This window comes from Microcebus murinus, chromosome 8 (genome assembly GCF_040939455.1).
Source record: "Microcebus murinus isolate Inina chromosome 8, M.murinus_Inina_mat1.0, whole genome shotgun sequence".
NCBI classification, from domain to species: Eukaryota; Metazoa; Chordata; class Mammalia; order Primates; family Cheirogaleidae; genus Microcebus; species Microcebus murinus.
Window position 1 is genome coordinate 32,546,501 of NC_134111.1, and position 16,502 is coordinate 32,563,002.

A 16,502-nucleotide genomic window follows, 5' to 3' on the forward strand; every position below is an offset into this window, starting at 1 on the left:
GTGCAGCCAGGCCTTTCCTTGTGGAGATCTAGCAAAGATTAACTGAGCTTCTGACACCTTGAAAGGACTGAAAGAAACATTAAACATCTATTCTCTCTGAGGGCTACTACCTGGGAGGTTTCATCTATATAACAAGACCACCTTTGCTGGCCAGGCCTCCTCTTCTCTCCATCCCATAAGCTGTTCTGCCACCATAACCTGTTTTGCCGTGATCTAAGCCTCCATTTTTTCTGTAACCTCAAAATGGTATATAATCTTTTGAACCCCATGAGGGGGGTTGGGCAATTATTTTGTGATGTTCCCCATGCACATGCTAATAAATTTTGTATGCTTTTTCTCCAAGTAATCTGCCTTTTGTGAAGTTGATTTTTCAGCAAACCTTCAGAGAATGACAGGGAAGTTTTCCCCTTGGCTCCTTCAGTTCTCTCTGGAAGTCAAACAATGTTGCACATAAATTTGGCCAAGCTGCCATTCAGGAACTGAGACCATCTCTGATGAATCCTCAAATCAATATTTTGGTGGTTTTCTTGCTACAATAAGATCTTAGTTAATATTTTGGCATAGATACTAATTGAGATGGCTGGCCACATTCAGAAAAACTAAGATGATCTCTAATATATTACCTTCATGAAGGGATAGGGAAACTTTCCCTTTATCCCCAAAAGGTTCACTGAAAGATCAATTCACCATAAGGTAGATTAATAAGAGAAAAAAATTAGAAATTTATTGACTGTGCACATAGGGAGAATCACAGAGAGATAACCCAATATCCCAGTGGGGTCCAGAAGTTTATATACACTCATTTTAGAGGGGACGGGAGATGAAGAATATAGGTAATCTGTTGAAGGGCAATAAATGATTACTAGGGAAGATGAATAGATAATCAGGAGAATGAATGGATGGGGGTTATAAAATTAAGTTATCTGTAAGCACCAAACTACTGCTAGACCCATAGGAATTCATTATACAAAACATGAGCATTTGTTGAAACCATCTGAGATGAAGATTTAGAGACTCTTGTATCAGAATGAACAAACAACATTTTGAACAAAAAGGTTATAAGTCCTGCCTAGTTCTGACAATGACAGGAAAACAGAAGCTTATAGGTAGCAAAACATTCTAATTATCTAGATTTTGTGGACATTTGTCAAGGACATTAAAAAGCTCAAAACATTGGTTCAAAACAAAATCACAGGTTATTATAAGATAATAGGAATTCACTTAACCAAGAGTGATAATCAAGGGAAATGCAAATTAAAACTACATTGAGGTATCACCTTACCTACATTGAGGTATCACCTTAATGGCCCCTGTCAGAATGGCCATTATTAAAATGTCAAAAAACAATGGATGCTGACAAGGATGCAGAGAGAAAGGAACACTTCTACACTGTTAGTGGGACTGCAAATTAGCATAACCTCTATGGAAAACAGTATGGGGATACCTCAAAGAAATAGATGTAAACTTACCATTTGAGCCAGCAATCCCAATACTGGATACCCACCCAAAGGAAAAGAAGTCATTTTATCAAAAAGATACTTGCATTCAAATGTTTATTGCAGCACAATTCACAAGTGTAGGGATGTATAATCAACCTAAGTGCCCACCAATTCATGAATAGATTAAGAAAATGTAATATATATATATATATATATATATATATATATCAAATGAAGTACTATCTAGCCATAAAAAAGAATAAAATAATGTATTTTGCAGCAACTTGGATGAAATTGGAGATGGTTATCCTAAGTGAAATATCTTAGTAATGGAAAAACAGACACTGCATGTACTCTCTAATAATTGGGAGCTAATTGATGGGCACACACAGGAACAAAGAGAAGTGAAGTTCATAGGAGATCAACAAGGGTGAAGGGGGAGAATGGAAGTGGCTAAAACTTACCTATCAGGTACAATAAACTCTATCCTGGTGAAGAGCACACTAAAGTCCTGACTTCAGCATTATAAAAGAAAACCATGTAATAAAAACATTTATAGCCCTTTAATATTTTAAAATAAAAAATAAATTCATTTTTTAAAAGAGTGATAATCAGAAGACTAAAGGCAATATATAAAAAAACCTTAAGTTTTTGAAGCTCAGTTTTCCCATGTAATCAAAAACTTAATAAGGACAACGTAGGAATTATCTGAATAAAACATAAAATCTTTTGTTTCTTAGGTCAATTACCAAAAGGTAAAGAAAAACCTTCTTTAGTGCAATTGCTTTTTCTTGTGGGAAACCCATTTAGAAAACTGGGAAGTCAAACCTCATGAAAAGGGTACCAGAATATATTAGACATAAGAAGACCGTGTCCAGGGTCATGCGTGAATATTATATTATAAAGGAAACAAGAAACTAGAAAACTAATATCTTGTGAAGAGGAATGCACAATTCTTTATAACAGCATAGGAAGATTTTTGACCATGTTGAACAATTCAGACATATCAAGAAGCTAAGAAAAAAAAATTGCTTTTCAGGCCTTTAAGGTAAACATTTCAGGGTCACACCTTAACAACAGACTTAGAGCCAGAAAGGGAACAAAGTTACAGGAGCCTATGGAGAGGTTGAAGGAGAAGATTACCATGGGTAGGAAAAGCTGAAAGCAGACACAGCAAAAGTTGAACTTCTGAGACATAAATCTGAGAAGTTTCAGAAGAAGCAGATTATAGAAAACCTCTTACAATGTTATTACATTTATCTCTTTTACATTTGCCTAATTTATTTTAGTAGTTTGTGTAACCATGTTGATAGCCTGTGAATATTAGATATACAAACATTGTAATTAATTGTGCCCTCAGCACAGACATTTTGTGTCTAAACACATTTAATATCTAAACACATGTTTATAAACAATATTGGAAGAAAAGAGAAAGGAATGAATTTTATAACATAGACCAAAAAACAAAATAAAGTTTTGACTATTATTTTTAAGCTTTACAAAAACCTGCCAAAATAACAAGTATAAGTATACCAGTAAGACTTGATGTTCTGGATAATGTAACATCTTTAAGTTTCATAAATACAGAAGTTTTAGAACATATCCTGCTTGAAGATGTTAACTAATTTGATCTTTCTAAAATAACAATATCCCAAAATAAAGTTTACTGACATCACCTGACTGTAGACCAAATAAATCTCTAACATCAATTCTTAGCACCTCTAATAATGACACAAAGTCATAACATATTTTTATATAAGTATCAAACTCAAGCTATTTTTTAAAATAATCTAACTGGTCTCAAAACATTTTTCTACTTAAGTACAAATCCAATTACATGTAATACTTCCAAAGAATAAAATTGTTTTGAGATTCTCTTTGAATTCTAAAAGTAATCATTTTGTTCATTTTGAAATAAATTACTATACAAAAATGAACAGTTCAAGGATTCTTTTTATAACTTTTTCAGGCAAAGGCCTTTGCTATGGCAACACAATGAACACATAACAGGCTGGTTTGCAACCAATACTCAGAAGGGTGACCCAAACCAAAATGTATTCATAAACCTTTGACCATAAGTTTCTGCTTTTTGTGCTATCACTTACTTAGTATTTTATTCATTCTAATTTAGTGACACTCATTTTTGTTTGGGCATGTCTACATTTTTACCTAAGCATAAAAACCTTAATGTTAAACACATGAGAATTTTTATTGATAACTCAGGAGATTTAGCTATTTTTATTAAACCAACAATATTAAATTCATTTTATTAAGAATCATATAAACATGAAGCATTTTGTTTGGGCTAGGTTTTTAGCTTTTATAACCTTTGTGTCAAACCCCAACACCTTGAAATATAAAAATGACCAGTAAACCCAATGGGAGAAGGCATACTGACAATTTTGAAGATATTTTTATTGCTGTTTTATCAGTAATTTTTAAAAACCACTTGTTTACCAAGGATTACTAAATTCTTGTGAACTTGAAAAACATTTGGGTTTATTTATTTAATTTATGAGACCTCCTTTTATTTATAAGCCCATTTTGGTACCACGTAGACATAACGTAAAATGTACACGTACATATACAAAATACATACAAACACATACGCATGCACACAAAGTTGCAATAGCTTTTATCTCAGAATTCTAGCTATGAGATACTCTGGGGTTCCACATAAATCTACATACATTATTTTTCTATCTCGTTCTTTCCCTTTAAACGGTGAGTGTTTGCACATCTCAGCGAGGTTGTTCGTGGACAGAGACGTCTTTCAGTCTCCTGGACCTTAGTACGAAGATGTCTTCTAATCTCCCAGACCTTAGGACGGAGGTGTCTTTTAAATTCTCAGAACTTAGAACCTACTGCAAGAGAAACTACCATCAGAGGTGCCTTTCAACCTCCCAGACCTTGGACTGCGCTTAAAATACCATCAACAGCCAATTTAATACGGGCATGAGGAAAATAGAGACAAAGAGCTTAACACACTCCACGTTTACATGCCACACACCAATACAGATAAACAGTCAACATAGAGAGAAATTCAAGAAGTTCCAAACAAATGAGCTGCAGTTTCACCTAATAAGGCCTGGAAGTGCCAAGTCAAAGCAGTTAGTTTAGTTCCCACTCTCACAAATGGTTGGGGGCCTATCCAACCCAAAACAAATGGGAATTCCCTGAGAATTCCCCAAATTGAGAGGGACATCCCTCACTGTGAGCACCTTCCAATAGCACTAACCCATCTGGATGCAAAGATCAAAATCCAAATTCCTTTCTTTGGAGGCAACCAGGAGGCAATCACCAGGGAGTTGGAGGCCAGGAATGGCAGAGCTGGCGGGAGAATCCAAAGCTGTCTTCCAGTAAATATGGCCAGGCCGCTGCCAAGGGAAACTTTTGGTCTCTCCCTGCTCTGCAGACATCAAACCATGAGCAGTGCCATCCCACAGGAGCCCCCATAATTATTGTCAAAACTGCAAGGGGGATCCGGTCTAGGTCTAGTTGCTCATTGCACAAAAATCCAATTATTGAGACAACAAGGATTGCCAAGGAAGAAAGGAATTTTAAATGCAACAGATGTCTTGTTTTGTTAGGAGAGACGCTGCCTCAAATCTAGCTCTCTCACTAAAGGAGATCATGGGCATTTAAAGGAGGGGCCACATGCTTTGGGGCAGGTCGTAGAATAACTAACAAGGGGCTGTGTGGTTGGGGGGATGGTGAATCTTAGCATCAGGAAGTCTCCCAGGGGCCTTCACAGTCTTATCTCCTTTGTCTTGCAGAAAATCCACCATTCCTGGGAAATGACTCAAAAGTTTAAGTAGTTAGTTAAGGGAGAAGATTATAAAAAAAATATATTGGGGCCACTGAATTTTGTTCATAAAGCTGGTTACACCCTGAGTTTCCTGTGCACATGTTGGGGCCCTTCTATAAGCTCTCCCCATCCCATTCTCTTGCCATCCTGTCCCTTACCCCACCCCCACTTGCCACCCTCATTAAAATCAGCTTGCAGCAATATATCAACATCAGATATTTGTACTTGAATGCAATTTCTATTCATCTTTTACCTTGCCAATGGATTTTTAAACTTTAAGTTTTTCTCCTTATTAAAAAATATCTAGAGCAGATCAGAAAGAAGGTTTGGTTTGGATTAATTTTTGTTTTGATATAGTTTATTTTCTAGAGGAAGCAGAAGGTAATAAAAAGAGCAGAGGCTCAGAGATTCAACCTAACTTTGAGTCCTCTCTAAACCTTCATATTTTCTTAGAGGAGGAAATAATAAGTCTATATAAAGGTGATATTAATATCAATGAGATCATTTGTAAAAAGAGCAAATGTATTGCATTGTGTATAAGAGATGAAATGAATATAACATACTATCTGAGCAGTGAGGGGCTCTGTTTTCTGTGAAGTAGGTAGCATGACCACCTAGTAAGAGAGAAGTGGGGTAATAACATTGAATAATTTTGAAGGATTAGAATAGTTTCTATGGGAAACATGAAGAGGAGAAGAATGATAACCAGTTAAATGGTACCAGACAATATTAAGGTTATGGCTGAGTTGGTGACCATACATGCTCAGGGACATTGTTACGCAGGAGTCAGATGCCCTGGTATAGGGTCAAAGAGAGCAGACACTTCACGTGGCCCAGAGTCAGGACCATTGCTGTTTGAAAGTCATTTGAGAGAGATTCATGTCAACAACAGCACTGACTTAGCCCTCCAGCAGGGCTAAAGAAAAAACAGCCCCAGTATCTGGTCTATGTCGAAAGTACACTAACCATTCACTAAAAATGCTCCTGTCTCAAGGAGCCCAAATTCCTGACTCAGCACCTCCTTTCTAAAACAGGAAACAGAGAAACCTGGTTTGGTTGTGATTGTGGAAGATTTACTTCCTAGCTCTGAGGTCCTACTCAAGCATTCCTTTTTCTCTCTTTCTCTTTTAAGTTAAACAAAAAGGATACGATACAGGGCATGGGATCAAGGTCATGGGTGGTTGTTTATTCTGAATCTCCCTGTATCTTCCATCACCATTTCTGACATGTTACAGCTCTTGGCCAGAGTCCAACCATCGTCTCCAGAATTTAGGTAGATACAAACGGTAGCTTCTCTGTTTGTGAGGTGACCTATAGATACCTAAGCAAGCTATTCTGAAAACGTCCCAGGATGGTTCGTTTCCTTTAAAGGTGCTATGCTTTCCTTGGACCTATAATTGGTCCACTCAAAACTCCTGATCTTTTCCTACTTCCCAGTTTGGGCAGATACCACATCCTCTGCCCAGAAGAATCAACAGACTTAGGTGAGTAAGACGCTTCACTTTTTCAGCAGTTTGAATCTAGCTGTATAGCTTTATTATTATTATTATCATTATTATTATTATTATTTGCTTTATACTGCTTGGTGTACTCTGAGCTTCTTGCATATGTTTTCTATTAATATCTATTAGTAAATTTGGGAAATTCTTGGCCACTACTTCTTTGACTATTTCTTCTGCCTTGTTCTCTTGTCTCATCTCTTTTTGGCATTCCAGTTACACATACGGCTGTTTGATGTTATCCTACAGATCTTGGATGCTCTAGGGAGTTTTGTTTTGGTTTGGTTTGGTTTTCATTTGCTTGTTTTGCTTAGTTTTTTCACTCTTTTATTTTCTCTTTGTGTTTCAGTCTCAGTAATTTACATTGACCCATCTTCAAGTTCACTGATTCTTTCCTTAGCTTGTCATAGCTACTGATGAGCCTATCAAAGGTGTTCATTCTTTATCTATGTTATCATGTATTTTTTAAATTTCTATAATTTTCATTTGCTTCTTCCTTATAGAGTCTTTGTCTCTGCTGAGTTACCTATCAGATCTGGCATGTTGTTTACCTTCTCCATTGAAGTTGAAGTCATCAAGCTATGGCCTATGGGTAAGAAACAGCCAGTGGCCTGTTTTTATATGGCCTATATACTTAGAATAGTTTTTACATTTTTAAAAGGTTTGAAAACACTTTAAAAAACAGAATAAGAATAATACATAACAGAGATTATATGTAGCCCACAAAGCCTGAGATATTTACTATTTGGCCTTTTAGAGAATCCCTTTGACAATCCCTGTATTAGAGATTTTAACATATTAATCAGGGTTCTTTTAAGTGCCCTTTTAGAGAGTTACAACATCTGTGTCATATCTGAGCATGGTCCTGATGATTGCTTCATCTCTTGGCAGTGGATTGGTTTTGTTTACCTTTTTTCTTCCAAGAAAAATTTCTAATTTTTTTTTTTTTTTTTTTTTTTTTGCTGTTGTTGAAAGCATCATGTCTTATTGAAGAGAATGAGGACTATGGTAAATGCTTTTTATGCCTGGAAATGGACACACTCTTCCTTCTGCTAAGCCTTTAGTGAAGGAGGCTGAGTTAATCTGGTTAGGAATTGCACTTGATTTTAGGTTTGTTGTTGCTATGGCTACCCTTAGTGCACCACAAGCTTCAAATTCCTCTAACAATACTTTGGGTTTAGCATGGGAGCTGTTATGCCAAAATATTTTTCTCAATGTTTATTCCACTCTGCCTTAGGTCTTTCCCGTGCACTGTGCCTCGGAGTCTGTCTCGTGCTCTTGAAACTCTCTCCGGTATATTCTGCAGTTTCTTTATTATTCAAGGCTTGTTGGCTTAGTGTTTGGAGGAAGCAGTTCATCACAGCTCAGTCTTAGGTGGGGCACTAAGTCGCAGTACTCATGCCCTTCTCCACGTTGTATGTCTTGGTCCAGTACATATGCCTTCCCATTCCCAGTGATAGAGAGTGTTTTCTGTTCCCATCTCCCAGCTTGGGTTTTCACCAAGGCCATAGTGTTTGTCTACCTTCTCTCCCTTCCCCCCCTCCATATCAAGGATTTTGTTCCAAAGGAAGAAGGGTCTTGAGAGGGTTGCACACATTCTCAGGACTCTTACCAATCTTTTTTATGAGCTCCTGGTCAGATGCATGGAGAAAATGAAAAAGAAGACTTTACAACTGAGACTGCAGAAATTCAAAAGATCATTAGAAACGACTATGAGCAACTACATGCCAATAAATTGGAAAACCTAAAGGAATGGATAAATTCCTAGACACATACAAACTACCAAAATTGAACCATGAAGAAATTCAAGACCTGAATCAACCAGTAACAAGTAATGAAAAAGAAGCTGTAATAAAGTCTCCCAGTAGCCCAGGCATGATGATTCATGCCTGTAATTCCAGCATTTTGGGGGGCCAAGGTGGGAGGATAGTGTGAGGCCAGGAGTTTGAGGCCAGCCTGAGCAATATAGCAAAATCATACTTCTACAAAAAAATTTTAAAAATTAGCTGAGCATGGTGGTACACTTTTGTAGTTCTAGCTACTCTGGAGGCTGAGATGGGAGGATCATTTGAGTCTAGGAGTTGGAGGCTGCAATGTACTCTGATTCAACCACTCCACTCCTGTGGGCAAAAGAGTGTGACTACCCTGTCTCTTAAAAAGAGAGAGAAAGAGAGAGAGAGAGAAACCTCCCTACCAAAGAAAACTATCTCAAAAAATGAAGAAGGAGGGAATACTCACAAACTCATTCTAGGAGCCCAGTACCACTCTGATACACAAATCAGACAAAGACACAACAAAAAAAGGAAACTGTAAGTCAATATCTCTGATGAACATAGATTCAAAAATCTTTGACAAAATGCTAGCAAACTGAATTCAACAACACATTAAAAAAATAATTCATCATGATAAAATGAGATTCATCCCAGAGATACAAGGATGGTTCAACATACACAAATCAAACAATGTGATATATTATATCAACAGAACAAAAGACAAAAACTATATGATCATTTCATTTGATAATGAAAAAGCATTTGATAAAATTCAACATCACTTCATGATTAAAAACTCTCAAAAAACTGGGTATAGAAGGAGTTTATCTCAACACGATAAAAGCCATATATGACAGACTCACAGCTAGTATCATGCTGAATGGGGAAAAACTGAAATCCTTTCCACAAAGATCTGGAACAAGACAAGGATGCTCACTTTCACCACTGTTATTCAACATAATATTGGAACTTCTAGCTAGAGCAATTAAATAAGAGAAAGAAATAAAGGGCATCCAAATGGTAAAGGAAGAAGTTAAATTATCTGTGTTTGCAGAAGATATGATCATATACTTAGAGAAACCTAAAGTCTTCACCAAAAATTATTAGAAGTGATAAACAAATTCAGTAAAGTTTCAAGATAATAAATCAACATATAAAAATCAGTGGCATTTCTACATGCCAACAGAGAACACTCTGAAAAAGAAACCAGGAAAGTAATCTCATTTACACTAGCTACAAATAAAATAAAAGACCTAGGAATAAGCTTAATCAAAGAAATGGAAGATCTCTATAATACGAAGTATGAAGCATTGGTGAAAGAAATTGAGGAGAACACCAAAAAAAAAAAAAAAAAAAAAAAAAAAGCCCCCCCCTCCCCGCATTGGAGAGATGGCCTCTTGCTGGCCTGGCTCCCCTGGGGGGTGGGGGTTGGGGGTGAGGGTAACTTCTGTGCTGCCCCCAGCTAATGGGAAGAGCATACAGTCCTACCTGGCCAGGTTCCCACAGGATCTGGCCAGATGTCAGAAGTGGGAGAACTGTGAGCAGATTTAGAAAATAACACACCTGATCGACTAAATAAACATTATCAATTATGTGACAAACACTTTGAGACCTCTATGATCTGTCCAGCCATACATTTTGTACAGAGGCATCAGAAAAACTAAAGAATGATTCGGTTATTTTATTTCTTAAAATTAATTGAAGCAGGCAATTGAAAAGTCATTGGGAGACTTTATAGGACAATTCTTCAAGATAATGCAATACTAACAATATCTGATCTTACCGGTCACTGGAACAATCCACACAGTAGACACAGAAAGAAATAAAAGAATTGATGGAAGATGAAATAAGGACAGAAAAAAAAAAATAGACGAAACTTCTGAACAAGAACAAAAACATAAAGAAAGCAACAACAGCCATTCTGAGAACCTCAGTGCAAAACAAAGAAGTGAAGAACATGATGAGGACATTTTACCTCTAATCCTTTAAGAGAAGTAAAACGAAGAACACCAAAATCTCTATTTGATATCTTGATTCTTAAGGGAAACCAAAACATACCACTGGATGGACGTGAGGCTGAAGAAATCCCAGAAAGTCTCTATAGTCCTGATAGCTTGCAAGCCCTGCTGGAGTGCTGGATAAGTTCTGGTGAAGAGGTTCTGAGAAAGCGCTTTGAGACAACAGCGGTTAACACATTGTTTTGTTCAAAAATACAGCAGAGACAGATGCTAGAGATCGGTGAGAGCTGCATTCGAGCAAAAACTCTCAAGGAAGTGGGAAACTCACATTTCTTCTCCTTTATCACTGATGATGTAGGGGGAGAGCATGTATACATCCTGGTGAGGGGCATCAATGAATCTCATAGCCTGACAGAGGAATTTGTGGACTTTCTGCTTTCTGAAGCTGATGCAGAAATTTGGGGTGTGAAATTTCACACTGCAATAACTGACAAAAATGGGGCTTAAATATGGAGTACTGTCCTGGCCAGGCTTACATTGTGTCCAGTGGATTTGCTTCCAAAATGAAAGTTGTTGCTTCTAGACTTTTAGAGAAATGTCCCCAAGCTATCTACACACTTTGCTCTTTCTGTACCTTAAATATGTGGTTGGCAAAATCAGTGCCTGTTATGGGAGTATCTGTTGCATTGGGGACAATTGAGGAAGTTTTTTCTTTTGTCCATCGATCACTATAACTGCTTTTAGAACTCGACCATGTAATTTCTGTTCTTTTTCTGAACAGTGAAGAAAGGGAGAAAGAACTGAAGGAAATTTGCCATTCTCAGTGGACAGGAAGGCTTGATACTTTTAAAATTTTAGTGGACCTCCTGCAAGCACTTGTTTTACGTTTAGATGGTATAAATAGTGACAAAGCTGTTAGACAGAATAACTGTATAGCTGGCTGAGCATTTGTCCTTTGTAGTTCAGTAACAGATTTTGATTTCATTGTTACTACTGTTGTTCTTAAAAATGTTCTCTCTTTTACAAGGGTCTTTGGGGAAAATCTCCAGGCAGTACTGCATTCACTCAGTGAAGTGATGGAAAATATTGAAGTTTATCATGAGTTTGGGCTCGAAGAAGCCACAAATTTGACAACCAAACTTGATATTCAGATGAAATTCCCTGGGAAATTCCACAGAGCTCAGCAAAGTAACTTGGAACCTCAACTAATCTCTGAGAGTTACTATAAAGAAACGCTAAGTGTTCCAACAGTGTAGAATATTATTCAGGAACTTAAAGACATATTCCCAGAACAGCACCTCAGATCTCTTATATGCCTATCTCTGGTATCCTCAGTCATGGGTCAACTCAAATTCAGTATGTCAGAGGATCACCATGCTGACATGTACAGAAGTGATTTACCCAATCCTGACATGCTCTCAGCTGAACCTCATTGTTGAAGAATCAAATGGTAACACAGAGAGAAAGACATTGAGCTTCCATCCACCATTTCTGAAGCCCTCCACCTACCTGATGTCAAGTATTTTCCTAATGTACATGCATTGCTGAAGGTCCTGTGTAATCTTCCAAGATAAAGGTTTAAAATGAGTGCTACGAAAATGGACAAAAGCATCTCAAAGTATACTTGAAGAACACTTTGACAGGCCAAAGATCAAGTAATTTGGCTTTGCTTAACATAAATTTTGATATAAAACACAGTCTGGATTTAATGGTGGACACATATATTAAACTCTGTACAACTAAGTCAGAGTTTCCTATAGATAATTGAGAAACCATTGAAAATACCTAAGAGACTTAAAATAGGCTTTCTCTTGTATTTGATATTTGAAAGAGAGGTGGAAGGTATATACAGGCCACTTAATCACTGAATATCTTTACCTATAGGCCTCCAATGAATACTTTAGCCATTGATAATCTACCAATTTAATGGCCCCTGTTTGAACTCCCATGCTTTGAATACCTATCTATTCTTCCAGAAGATAGCATTGAAAGTGCCACTTTTCACTTCTTTGTGATCTCTGCTAGTGACACTCTGGAATTGTTTTAGTTAAGTCATTCTAGAACAAGGAAATAAAGCTACCAGATAAAATTCCCATCCCTGCCCCAGTTCACTCCTCAATGGATGTGTTAATGAGCAGTGAAATAGGAGAAGGATCCCAAGTGGGAGAATGTCAGTGTAAACAAGGACCCTAGCAAATCTCTAAGCTTGGATAATAATTGAGTTGCCTTAGAATGGTACAATGAGAAACTCAGATTCAACATGATTGATTACCTACAGTGTCATTACTGAGAAAATTCCCTTCTCTGTTAACATGACTCAGGCCTAGTATGACTTTTGTCACCCAACTCAGCTATAGTATTTTCTTCTGGAGTCTAATTTGTCCCATGGGGTTATAATTGTTTCGTCACAAGGATTACTCAACTTTACATACACAAACTTTGTATAAACACGGATGAAAAAAAGTACAATTGTTCTCACATAATACTAAAGCCAAAGGTGCTAATCCTTTGTTGCCTTTCTAGTGATCCATCAGGGAACTTTGGCCAAACACACTGGAGTCAAGTCAATGTTACATTTTTAAAAGGAGAAAATACCCTAGACATGAAAATGTGCCAGTTTCCTAATTGGCAAGGCTGATGGGAAAATATGTCTGTAAGTTAACTTCTTTTTACAGAAATCAGTGTTCTCTGAACTTTTTGAAATACCTCTATCAAAAAAAAAAAAAAATTGGAGGATGTATCCCAATAAGTATTGGTTATATAAATATTAACTTATATGATATAAACCTACTCTCAACATATGTTATGGATGCAGCAATTTTAAAAAGCATTCAAAATGAGGTTATGAAGAAGCTCAGAAAATTTCACCCCAAAATATGACTCCTTATTATAAACAGTATTTTGAATTAAAGGCCCTTAGAGATCAACAGGCCCTTGGGAGGGGCTTTCCCTCTATCTGCATAACCAGACAGAACCATCAAAAGGTGGTAACAACCTGAATGTCCATTAATGAATAAACGGATAAACAAATGCGGTATATACATACATTGGAATATTATTTGGCCCTAAAAAAGGAATGAAATTCTGGTACAGGCTATAACACAGTTAAAACTTGAAAACATTATGCTAAGTGAAATAAGCCAGACACAAAAGGACAAATATTGTATAAGTTTACTTATATGAGGTACCTAGAATAGGCAAACTCATGGAGACTAAAAGTAGAATAGAAGGGGAGGGGGGAATAGAGAGTTATTTTTAGTGAGTATAGAGTTTCTGTCTAGGGTGTTAAAAATGTTCAGGAAGTGGATAGCAGTGATCCTTCCATAACATCATCAATTGACTTAATGCCTGCGAATTGAACACTTAAATTCTTAAGTATTAAGAATAGATATTAAGAATTGAATACTTAAATTCTTAATTGAATACTTAAAAATAGTTGAAATGGTAAATTTTATGTTATATATATTTTACCACAGTAAAAAAGCATTAGCCAAAAATTAGCGAAACTTAATTTTTGTAAGGTTAATGTAAATTAAACTTTTATTATGTGTTTTTATATCCTTATCAATCTCTGTATGCTTCCTTTAGGGTCTTCCACTTTGGAGACCACTGGACTACACTAGTTCCAAATCAAACTATCCCTGTAAGTTATTCGAAGGTGACACCATCTCTTCCTGAATGGTCAAAGTTTATGCCTGATCTGGGATTGTCATACACATGATACCCCTTGGGCCACCACATATTGTTCTACAAGGACCCTACACACGGATGCCCTAAAATGTGTTGCCCTGCTAAGTGGGTGGCTGAGGCTGAAATGGAACTTGTGTTCTGCTCCCCAAGCTATATGCCCTGGAGGAAGGTTGCTTTCTCCTGTGGGTAGAGGTGTATTGTTTAAATCATTTTGAAAAGTGTCCAAAGTTACCATATGTGTAATAACCAATATTTCTTGTTATTACATACATTTAAAACCCTAAGACTAGAACTAATAATTTCAGGATGTCATACTAATAGTCAACTGCATATTTCTTGGCATATCTAGAAAAAGCTGTTCATAAGTGGATACACCACCTTGTTAGCCAAAACACAAAAAAATCTATGGCAACAGAGAATTGCTGAATGGGGCAGAGAAGCCTTAAATCTCCAAGATCATTGTCAAACTCACTCTTATTAATTAATCAATGAAAACATATTGCAAAATTACTTTGTACCAAGCAAATGAGGAACCTGGGGACTAAGAGGTGACGTGAGGTCTCTAAGGTCACTCAGATAGTTAGTGGTAAAACTCGAGTGAGAGTCCGGGTCCCCAACAAGCTGAGGCTCCTGCACAGACAGCGTGATGTCCCCCAGGTAAGGGACTCCAGTCTAGGCACACCCAGGAACCTGGGTATCGCAGAGCAGAACGTTAGCACCTACTGTGTGGGTACCACCCACCATGTCATGCTGTTTTGTGTGAACTCCCCTATCCTGTCTTTTTTCACAGAACTTTCCACATTGTCCATATTCTGGATCTGCTAAAGGCAATACAGACATGTATACATTGTATATGGATATTTATATATTTATTTTTATCTCTATTTACAAATCAAACATACTTTTTCAAAACTAATTTTACTTAGTGAATATTCTAGAATTTCAACTGATCTCAAAAATAAGTAAGCCAAACTCCACTTCCCTTCATAAGCTGTCTCTGGCTCATTTTTTAAATATAATATGTAGCTGTGGTAAACAAATATGGAATGGAAAAGTCAAACCTAAGGAAACAGTTCCATCTACATTTTTATTCTGTTTTAATGGGCTAATATAATTTTTTTTTCTTAAGAAGTTCTTTTATTGATTACTTTTTCTTAGTTTGTTTTTTCCCCCATGGAATCCTTCCAAACAGCTATGTCATGAGGCAGCACCAGAGATTAAAGTTAGAAAACAAAGCATTCTGGGAAAATAAAATCTTTTTAAAATTTTATTATTTTTGTTTGCTTGTTTGTTTGTTTTTTGATATAGGGTCTCCCTATCTTGCCCAAGACTCAAACTTTTGGGTTTGAACGATCCTCCTGCTTCAGCCTTCTAAGTATCTGGGATTATAGGCACATGTCATTGCACCCAGCTGCCTTTTTCTATTTTTTTCATTTGACTGGAATTCTGATTCTCTCTCTCTCTCTCTCTCTCTCTCTCTCTCTCTCTCTCTCTCTCTCTCTTATCCTCCCCACCCCCTTCTGATTTCAAGCTCCCTGAACGAAATTCAATGGACTATATGCTAAGCAACTTGGACAAACCCTGGCCAAGTTAAAACAAGATGTTATAGGGAACATTGAGAAGGGCCTGATTTCTTTGTAGAGATTTGAGGCAAAAATTTTCACCACTGGGTCGGATTGTTTCATGGCAGCTGAAACCAAGCTACCCTGCCTGAACCAATCAAGATCCAGGCCTTCCCACACTGCTTCCTGTACCCGTGGGTTCATGTCGTCTGCTCTCTCAAGAAGTTGTGCACAGAGCTGGAAAGGTCTGCCAGGGGTCATCTTTTCCTAGAATCTCCGGGCAGTTTTCCCCTTAAACCACTCCAGAGTATCTCCCAGTTCTTTAAAACACGTTGAGCAATTGATAGGTAAATCTCTGCTCTCTGCTACAGTCTGTGAGCCTTTATTTCATTCTTAGATAAATCTGTGTTTTAGGCAAAGATGCTCTTTAAAGTCAAATTCATTTTTTTTTGCTTTCCTTCTTCCTGCATCGTGATAACACTCTAGGAAGCTGGTATTCATGGGAGGTCGGATCACAGGCTAAAAGAAGAATTATATCCATTGTGAAAAGAGACTTTTAGACAACAAAATGATCATTTAGTGTCTATATTAGATTTCTTCCTGAATTTAGCCTTTGGGCAATTGGTTTATTAAAGGATTCTAAAAGCAGTTGGCCTTTCTATGAATGACAGTGAACTCTACAGAGGTTCTAACTATAATGAAATCAAAAGGGTCATAAGCCTCTGTGCTGTAGACTGTAATTAACGACCAGGCTCTCCCTCGGCAGAGCAAAGT

General features: G+C 37.1%; 1 pseudogene; it reads left to right on the top strand.

Moving 5' to 3' along the window:
- The window catches only part of LOC105879584 (52 kDa repressor of the inhibitor of the protein kinase-like), a 73,816-nt pseudogene extending 61,551 nt beyond the window's left edge, over positions 1-12,265 (top strand).
- Positions 12,266-16,502: the final 4,237 nt, after the last annotated feature.